The sequence below is a fragment of the Etheostoma spectabile genome, chromosome 9 (assembly GCF_008692095.1).
Source record: "Etheostoma spectabile isolate EspeVRDwgs_2016 chromosome 9, UIUC_Espe_1.0, whole genome shotgun sequence".
Taxonomy (NCBI): Eukaryota; Metazoa; Chordata; class Actinopteri; order Perciformes; family Percidae; genus Etheostoma; species Etheostoma spectabile.
The window spans coordinates 26,354,106-26,364,627 of record NC_045741.1 but is presented as its reverse complement, the minus strand read 5'-3'; the positions used below and the strand labels follow the sequence as shown (position 1 = coordinate 26,364,627).

The 10,522-nt window shown below is 41.7% G+C and overlaps 1 protein-coding gene and 1 long non-coding RNA gene across 2 annotated transcripts in view; both read right to left on the bottom strand.

Moving 5' to 3' along the window:
* LOC116695670 (uncharacterized) overlaps positions 1-10,476 on the bottom strand; it is a 22,981-nt gene extending 12,505 nt beyond the window's left edge. The window contains exons 1-2 of the long non-coding RNA XR_004333519.1: positions 10,465-10,476; positions 8,005-8,008 (exon numbers count right to left, since the gene is read on the bottom strand). This is a non-coding gene — a long non-coding RNA (uncharacterized LOC116695670). The remainder of the gene's footprint in view (positions 1-8,004; positions 8,009-10,464) is intronic.
* Positions 1-10,522, bottom strand: part of LOC116695607 (inactive N-acetylated-alpha-linked acidic dipeptidase-like protein 2) — a 730,805-nt gene that overhangs the window by 474,390 nt on the left and 245,893 nt on the right. The window lies entirely within an intron of this gene.

Here is a 10,522-nt window from a genome sequence, read left to right as displayed (position 1 = left end):
GACATCCGTCCTGGGATACAGTCGGCCTGGATACGCCGCCAGGGGGAGGGGATCCATCCAGCCCAGGCAGACAACCGCCTGGGATACATCCGGCCAGGGACTGGATAACATCCGGCCAGGGGATGGTAGACCATCCGGACAGGGATACAACCAGCCGGGATCTTCCGGCCCTATATACTCAACATCCGGCCTGGGATATAATCCAGCCAGGGATACTCTGGCATAATTGCTCACAAGCGGTGGCTTTGATCCAGACTAGACAATTCTCCTATGGAAGTGTTTTGTCCCTGTTTTAAACGCATTGCGCTGGTCAGCCACCGTAGTGTTGTGGGTAACCGCTAGGGGGTGATCCGCGTTCCGTCTGAAAACTATTCTCCCGGTACGATAAGCCTTTTGCGAGTACAAGTATTAGCCGATTAATATGATCATAATCCGTTCTGGTATTGAATCAAACTCCTCGACTGTCCCCCGCCCCCACCTACAAACCCCAAGCTCGGATCATCACACACACACAGACATGGAGAAATGCGGCTCCCCTCATCTCTTTCTCTCTCTTTCCCCTTTCTCGCTCCGCTCGCATCGCTCTCACCTCGCCCTCCGTCAGCAGGCAGTCGGGTCTGCGGATCTGTTCCGTTAACTTTCGGGTTTCTTCAGCTTTAGATTTGTTTTTTAACTTCGGTTTTGTAGTCTTACATAGTAACCTAATTCTGTGAACGTGGGGTTGTAGTCCTTACATACAACCAGTAGATTTCCTGTGAACGTGGGTTTGTAGTCCTACTATACAAACCAGTAGAGTCTGGTGAACGTGGGTTTAAGACGCTGCTTGGGTTAAATTGATCCCGTTGCGTCTCTGCCATCGGAGATTTTATTTTGTTGTCGGCTGTGCAGGGCTGCCACCCACGCCCCCTCTCGCTCTGTGTCCTCGTCTCGGGTGTTACTGCGCGTACAACACCACACACCACACACACACACACCACCCACTCCCTGGTGGTGTAAATAAAAAAAAAAAAGAACCCAAAAAAAAAAAAAACACACTTATCTAAAAAAATCAAAGTTACAAAAAGAAAGTTATATAGAGTTGAAAACTCTTGTTCATACCTTTTTACTTTCATATTGCGAACCGCATTTGTTGTATTCACTGTTGCACAACGGTCTGTATAAGTTGTTTGTTACCAATGACAACACCATTGATCTGAAGTTCATGCTGTCATGTAAAAGTTTTCAATCAGCACTAACTATACAATTTTTGTATCAACTCCTATCCATGCCTGCTTAAATAACTACCTGTTTAAATCCCCGCACATTCAAGATGAACCTGACCCACTTCCGGTTAAAATGACCACTCCGTATAGGTCCAGATACCGATCATTTCATGGGTAAACAGATACAGTACAAATAATGCTGTCTCGCTACATCCCTAGAACAGCTTGTATTGTGGTAGTACATATCCCACCTTCTCATCCGCTCTTTTTTCCTCTCTCTTTCCTCTCCAGCTTCAGTTAACTTTCTGACTGTCCACTACGCACTTGTTAAATGGAACAGTACGCAAAGAATACCAGTCAATTAAAACTCAGAATTTGCAATACTGAGTACTAGGTTGATTACCTTAACTTACACTCTTTTTTGCTTACAGTTGAGATACTGACCATTTCAACCTGCTTTCTTTTCTTCTCTAAATTATTTTACCTAGGTTCATCCAGCAGTGTATGTGTAAACCAAGCATGCAGATTTGCAAATCTATTTCTTCCATCCTATATTTTGCATTCATAGGCCAAACCCATCTGTAAAACTCTGTTTTATAATAGTATTTTTTCTATATTTTATTCATTACATATGCCATGTCTTTGCACTTATAGGACCATTGTATATATCCTGTCACTTACTGCGACTTGCACTTCTGGTTGGTGGTATGACCGAAACTGCATTCTTGTGCCTTGTACATGTATCCGTGGTGTTAGCTGAGTCAATCAAAGTGAATCTAATCTAATCTAATCTCTGTGTCTGGTGCTTGTATCCATGTCACATGAGACTTGAAAACACAGTGTCTTGTCAAATATACGTGAAAATATGACAGCCATATCAGTAACACTATGTTTGGTGTTCCCAAATAACATCAACTTGAATAGCAATATAAATGCTGAATAGACTGAAAACAAATTTTAACCGCGTTGTAAGTAAGACAACATTCTGAAATGAGAACATTATGCAATTTGCTACTCAGTTACATGTAAATCATTTAATGTCCAATGTGCGCCAGGTTTGTGTGTTGTAAAATTTTAGAGGAGGCATATTTTATTGTGGCTGGCGATAAATGATTGTATTGCTGACATAACAGCATATGGGAACGGGGGTGTGTGGTGTAAGAGCAGAGTGGGGCGTGATACCGAGAGGGGAAGTGAGAGAAACATATGGAAAGTGTGAGCAAGTGAAGATATAACTAGACGTGAGGGAGAGAAGACCGCCTGAGCATCTCCCCACTGAGGTCAGACACCCAAATACCATGTTGAATCGCACTTTTTGCTGCAATAGAACCGATTGAGGATTATAAATTATGTGGTAGTAATTACAGCGTTTTGTGACAGTCTAGTTTTGTGGAGATCTTCAACCTCATGGGATCCCATCCGCTAATAAAGACTGAGTGCTATGTGGTTTAAAAGGCACTTACAAAAAGTGTGTTATTTTCAAATATTTCAAGATCAACAGCAAGGTGTTGATTTTGTTAATAAAACTTGTTTAAACAGATATCAAGCGAGGATATGTAAGAGATCCGGCAAGTGCACGCTCAACACTGGGGGGCCCACAAGGAGTGTGTAGCGGGGCGACAGCATGTGTAGCAGGAGCAGCAGCTTTGCACATCAGATAACATGATGGCAAACATTATTAAATGTCGTAACTTGCAATTTTGGCAGTGCTCAGTGCCCAATGCACAATCATGCATTAAAGCAGAAAGAACGATGACTTGAAAACGTTAAAATATGCTTGTGGGTCGTGACTTAGGTACATACAGCAAAGTTGGAATTTGAGCCTTACAGTACGACTATTTTCAACAATTGGATTGAGACCAATATAGTAAAATAAAAAAACAAAAAAGCTCATCGCCAGGTTAAGGCGGGACAGCTACAAAACACAGTGTGAATTACAACCAAGGCACTAAAACAAATCCTGATTACAAAATCACCTTAGTAGGTTGTTTAAGAAGGTGTGCTACCATATGGGTAAAATATGTTGCATTCTCCTTTGGAACCATATAAGTTAAGTTACTCCTTGTGTCCAGGCTAAGTACGCATTGGCAGTATGGGTGGCCGCATTTGCAGGGTCTTCACCATTACTAGACAACAACTGACAGCTTTCCAGACCTCCTCTATCACAGCGCTGCGGGAGGTGTGGAGTTCAACAACAATGATTATGATGGTGTTAATAAGGCAATACCACTAACCCTCTGAGCCCGAGACACTCCCCAAACGAGTAAAAACTTACTCTGATCATGAGTTTAATAACTTTTGAATCCATACAAGCGATTTAACTCACTTTCGGTTTTCGTAGAAATCCTGACGTTTGTGCGCCTTTTTTATAAAAATCCAATAAGTCACTCGCGTTTGGCTGCATTTCATAGGCCGAGACTTATCGCTCTTCAAAAAATTATTCCGTGCTTCTCTGTCTGTACCTGTGTATTTTCAGGAAGTACATGCCCATATATGGAGATAAAGGCACCCTCTTGTATGGAAGGCCAGAGGGGGACAAAAATGCCTATAGACCTATGGAAGTGCAAAATATGCAATATTTAGACACTATGTGCTTGTATAAGCATGCTGTGGGTGGTAATATCAATACTATGACATTATTACATTATTGCCACTGTTCATTCATAAACCCCACGGCCGTCAGACACCGGCACCAAGAGCCTGGGTCTGACCAGGTTTCTGCTAAAAGGAGTTTTTCCTCGCCACGTCGCACTGTGCTTGCTCTGGAGGAAACTAGGAAAATATTAGAACTGTTGGGTCCTTGTAAAATTCTGAGTGTGGTCTATCTGTAAAGTGTCTTGAGATAACTCTTGTTATGAATTGATACCTATAAATAAATGAATTGAATTGAATTATGTTATTTGGCAATAAGTAATGTCATGAGAGCAAAACGTCTGGGACTTTTTGGAAAAAATGCATGTAGTTTGTCAACTGTTAAGTATCATGATTATTTCTTCACAGTGTGACTCCCAAGGTACATATGAGAAGTTTTTAGAATAAAATGGCTTAGTTTTTACTATTTGTCTTGATATCAATACATATCTGGACGATTCATTATTTCTTATTATATCTATTCAGCTTTAAGGCCTACAACCATTTTTAACATGCAAGTGACCTCACTGCAACCCCAAATATTCCAATAACCCAGTTTGTCCTAAAAAAAAATGATGTCCATCTTGACTGTAGACACAGGGTTGATGTTTTCAAGCTTGGGGTTGCAGTGAGGTCACTTGCATGTTAAAAATGGTTGTAGGGCCTTAAAGATGAATAGATTAATAAATAAATAAATGAATCTTCCAGATATGTATTGATATCACAGACAAATAAGTAAAACCTAAGCATTTTCCTTCTAAAACGACTTCTCATCGACTCCTTGGGAGTCACACTGTTGAGAAACTAATCTGATACTTATCACGTTGTACAAAACTTTCCATCATTTTTTCCAAAACAGGCCCAGAACGTTTTGGCTCTATGACCATTTACTTACTTGCCAAATAACATAATTCCATTTCACATTTCATTTTATTAAGTATCAATTCATAACAGAGTTAGCTCAAGACACTTTACATATATGACCACACTGCCATCTGTTTACAAGGACCCAACGTTCTAATATTTCCGTAGTTTCCTCCAGAGCCAAGCACCAGGCGACAGTGGCAGGAAACACTGCCTTTAGCAGAAACCCTCGGTCAGAAACCCGGCTCTTGGTAGGCGGTGTCTGACGGGCCGGTTGGGGTTAGAATGAAGAGTGGCAAATAATGTAATAATGTCATAGTTATTGATATTACACCCACAGCAATGTTATACAAGCACATATGTGTCTAAATATTGCAGGCCAAGGCCGAAGATAGCTATAGTAAATTATCATCACTCAGCATCCAAGTCGAAGCAATCAATCAATCAATCAACATTTAGGGCTTGCACCACTACACCCACAGGCATGTTATCCAAGTGCTTTGACATAGGCCAAAACAACATACACAAACCCGATAAAAGAAAACAGAATACAGTCAAATCAAAAAGACGGCATAAACCGAGGAGTAGAGGGATAATGTCACATACCCTACTATGTATTAAAAAAGCATTCTAAATAATAAGTTTTGAGTTGGAAGCTACAAAGAGCTAACCGTCGGTCACTGGTGCGAATTCAGGTGTAACCTCTTCCAAAGTCCCCGGGCGGCCAACTGCCAAACGACATGATCGGGCCCGTCCACATGTTTGTACAGGATCTGACCGTCCGGCTGGTTAGAAGATGTCAGAGCAAATACTCTGGGGGGTGGCCAGGCACTCCTAATAATCCTTATATTTAAAGGAATAATTAATATTAAAATCACTTAGCATCCCCTACTTCCTACACGATAGAAAACATCCCTGGGGACCATGGGACTGTAGGCAGAACTTAAGCTGCGTACTTTTTGCTGCAACCCACGAGGAATTCCCCCCGCCCCCCCCCCCCCCCCCCCCCCCCCCTCCCCCCCCCCCCCCCCCCCTCCCCCCCCCCCCCCCCCCCCCCCCCCCCCCCCCCCCCCCCCCCCCCTAGTAATGAACAAAAAGCGGGTTTGGTGCGTCCATATACGCCTACTCATACCGCTCGGAGACAGGAATGGCCTTTTGATACATCCCTTTGGACAGATTGACATAGAACTGCGTTTCTCCGCAAGAATATTTCCGATAAACCTGTAAGATAGTATGAAACAACCATTTTATTGTAGCTTGTTTCGCCGCTGCCACTGCAGCAACTTGCGCTTAATACTGGACCAATGACAACGATTGATTTCCTATCATGCACTTAGAACACACAAAAATAGAAAAATAGGATCCAGGTTTCAAAAAAAAAAAAAGTAGTTGACCCTTTAAGTTTTATAATGGATACACTGACAGAGGCTTGGCAAGCATGACGTCCCTTATTTTAATTAGTGGAAATGTCAGCTACACACTGGCTGGATAAACAGACCAGTTTTGATTAGTGGAAAAACAGTTTTGTGTGGCGTCAGAGATACGGTTATGTACGTGTGTGGGTCTCTGCGTTCATGCCACTGAGCCTCCTGCCCCGACATCACAAACAGACTAGTAATCATGTCCTTACAACAGAGAAAACTATGTTAGCTGCAAACTAGAGTGTAACCATAATCATTAAAATAGCTTAGCTTAATCTTGCAATGTTGTTTTTGTATTGGGGAAAGAATGTTGGATTTTGGCTGTCTGTAGCAGAGCAAACCCACTGCTGGTACAGTTCCTGGCTTCAACTTCTCTCTCCCCTCCTCCACTAATTTACATCAAAGGTGAGAATTCGGTCCAAACTAGAGCCATGGTAAGGAGGCAGGGATCTCTGCATACCTCACAGGGATACTACAAGCTCGGTACCTTATCCTCCTGACTCAGATACGACCTGAGTATGCACACCGAGCGGAAAATACAATAACCTACTGCCTCAAACTTATTAGCCTGTGAAATCCAGGTACTGGTTTTTAAAAATCCATTAAACTCCAACAAACTGTTGTGTGTCTGTATGCTCAGTGTTGTGTGTCCCTGCGTGTTAGGTAAGGCATGAGTTGCCTTGTACTGTACATGTGTATGACAATAAAGTTTCTATCTATCTAAGGGCCAACAGAGAAATTAGAGCATGAGAGCAAATCCTCACGGTTTATACTGATACGCCTTTATAGATTTTGCCCCCGTGTTTCTTTTATGCTCTTGCAATTCACTTAATATTATTTCCCACATACACTGATAGGTCAATAATAGTATTTCAGCTGTTTGTCTGTTTTTTACTGTATTTGGTCATATCCAGTTTTAGAAGTTCGTTTTTGGCTATTTATATATCATTTTTAGCTTCTGCCGATATATTTTTTATATGTCAGTCTTATTTTAATATTTTTAGATTTCAGTGTCAACACTGTACAAGGGGGTTGCTTTCACTCTCATTGCACAGGTACTGCACTTGTGTATAATGACAATAGGCATCTATTCTAGTCTTGTATTTGTACAGCACTTTGGGACAGTATTGACTGTGTTGTAAATGTGCGATATAAAAACTTGACCTGCCATGTTCATGTTTGTTTAGTTATACTTTAACAAAGCATGTCAGCATTGTCATTGTGACATAATTACGAAGGCAACCCGTGCCTCAGAACAGCTATAACAAAGGCCACTAGCATACGTGGACATTTGCCGTAGTGTAACAAGAGGCAGGTGACACAAGGCTGGGAAACAGTGAAGACATCAGAACACCCAAGTGCAGAATAAAACCTACAAGACGACAGAGACAAGACCGATCACGAAAAACATAAGAGAACATAAATCACGACGCACCAAAATTATATAATCAAAGACAAGACCGAAAAACCATGCCCCCTCCACACACCCTTCGTCTGCTCTCTAATCACCGCTTCCCTCCTCCACCCAACCTGCCTGCCATCTGCAATCAACTACATTTTATCACTCCCGTCTTGCTCCAACCTCTCTTCAAATGATCGTTGCTACAGTCAATCAAAGCAGGTGCTCACCTTCGGAGCTTGAACAGTCCCGCAAGCCAAGCAGTTGTTCTGATCCGGTCCTATTTTCTAAAACTAGAGCAAAGTCTCAAGAGCAACTCTTGAGTAGTTGTAAGTCTCATGAAAACCTTAAACTGTTCATGGTATTGAGTCGTTCGTCCAGCCGCAGAGTCTCCCGCAGCTGCTACGTGGGCTGCTAAGCTCAATCATTTAGATAACATCATTTCTATTTTTCAAAGTTCATTGTTGAAATGGGAGGCTCTGAACACGTGGCTCACTCGAAGGGAAATACCCCTGTGGCTTACTGAATACTGCAGTTTTTTCCGTGATGGCAAATGCCTCGTATGCCGTGTCATGTGAAGGGAAGTTGGATTTGTATGGGGGGTGGGTCAGACGTCGTACTGTCACGCTAGCACAAACTGCGCAAACTTATACAATTACTATCACAGCACATCTGTACAGACCAACACTTTGACTTTATGTGTTTCATACTGACACTTGAGTTCAATGATTTTAAATGATTTTTTATTTGTATTGGGGTTTGGGACAGTGAAATTCCGAATAAAAATAATAACGCACTGATATTCAGTGGCCCTCTCATCCTCTCATTCAGGTTAATTTAACACAAACGGAAAATCACCAGCACAAAAACAGGAGCCACATTCGAAAATACCGTGAACGTCCACCCATTAAAACACACAACACCACCACACACACACACACACCCCACACACACACCACACACACACACACACACACACACACACACACACACACACCAGAGCATATCACTGTTACCCACAGATCTTGGAGTGTGTATCCTTGTAATGAAGGCCATTGTTGACTGAGCATTACATATCCCTGCTCACAAACACCCCATCACTCTTATTTATTCCTGGGCTGTTGCTTTGCTCTTTCTTGTCTGTTCAAGCTGGCTACACAAGCCAATTTACACACTAATGCATATGGCCCGAGGTCATACCATTGAGTTTGACTTGTTTCCATCGAGGATTATTCAACCTTATGTCATTTGCATACCATCGCATGGAGAATGGAAAACTTTTAAATTCTCTCAACATGACCATGACATTTCTGTAGTCCACTACTGAGGGGTTGGCTTGAAATTATGAAAAGATTCATCTGCCGGGTGTCCCTAAATGAGGTTGCATATTATGAGGCTAAACTGCGAACCTCAATCATTGCAGGGAAATGACTATATGTCCAATCTGAGTTTAGGTTGTTGCAAACTAAACAACACTTTTTGAATCAGGATTCAATTAAGCAATTGTCATTACGCAGATGTTAAGGGTCACAGGATTTATCACATCTGTGTATGTAAGGTCCTCTGAGGAAGAATCTAATGATGGTTGCAAGCGGATGAGGACTGTAAGAGTTCAAAGGACATAGGTTTTGATTTTGGAGACCGCCTCATTGATCTAGGACTGTAATGAACCTGTTGAACGCGCCTATACGTATAACCTATACTTAACGTTTCTAATTTATATACTAACTATTTACAAAAACATCAATCCATATTACAACTAGATAAAGAAATGAGAGAAAGAGCGTACATTTAGGTGTCAACTCTCCACTAGATGCAGAGCTTGTAGAATTGCTGCAGTAAAAATTCTTTGGCATATATAAATAAACCAGAAGTCGTAGTGCTGGAGATTACGAATAATACTAGGGCGCCTGAGGCCATTGTGAATAAACCAGTTTAATTCCGTCTGGTAGTTTATAGTTTATAAAAAGCTTGTAAAAACAGGAACCCGTGTGTCTACATCAGAGGAGTAACATCATTTTTTTTGGAGCAGACGTGGTTAGTAAATGGAATATTAATGGGTTGTATACAGTTGAGGGTCACTGGCAGGGTTGTGAAAAATGGTTGTAGGAGCCTTCCAAAGACTGAATAGAGTATAATAATATGAAAAAGCAATCTCCAGACTGATATTGATATCACAGAAAAATAAAGTCCAACCTAAGCCCATTTCCATTCTACAACACTTCTCATAGTCCTTGGGAGTCACACTGTGAGAAATAATCTGATACTTATCCGTGTACAAATACATGCCACATTTTTTCCAAAACAGTCCCCAGAACGTTTTGCTCTCATGACCATTTACTACCTTTGCCAAGACGTAACATAATTCAATTTCCATTTCAATTTTAAATTAGAGTATCAATTCATAACAGAGTTATCTCAAGACACTTTAACAGATAGACCACACTCCGACTGTTTACAAGGACCCACAGTTCTAATATTTTCCGTAGTTTCCTCCAGAGCAAGCACCAGGGCGACGTGGCGAGGAAAAACTGCCTTTAGTCAGAAACCTCGGTCAGACCCAGGCTCCTTGGTATCTGTGTCTTACTTGCCTTCTGGGGTTGAATGAACAGAGTGCAAATAATGTAGTCTAATGTCGATAGTTTAGTGATATTACCCGGGGGGGGCGGCCACAGCACTGCTTATACAAGCACTATGTGTCCTAATATTGCCATTATTTCTACCCCTTCCATATTAGCTAAAGGCATTTTTGTCCACCCTCTGGCCTTTCATACCAGAGGGGTGCCTTAGTCTCCCATAGATGGGCAGGTACTTCCTGAAAATACACATACAGACAGAAGAAGACGAGAAGAGCGCATAAGCTGCCTAAAATGAGCCAAACGGATGAATTATTTGGGGGACTTTTATAAAAAAAAAGGGCACGAAACGTCAGGATTTCTACGACAACCGAAAGTGAGTAAATCGCTTGTTATGGATTACACAGTTTGAAACTATGATCAGAGTAA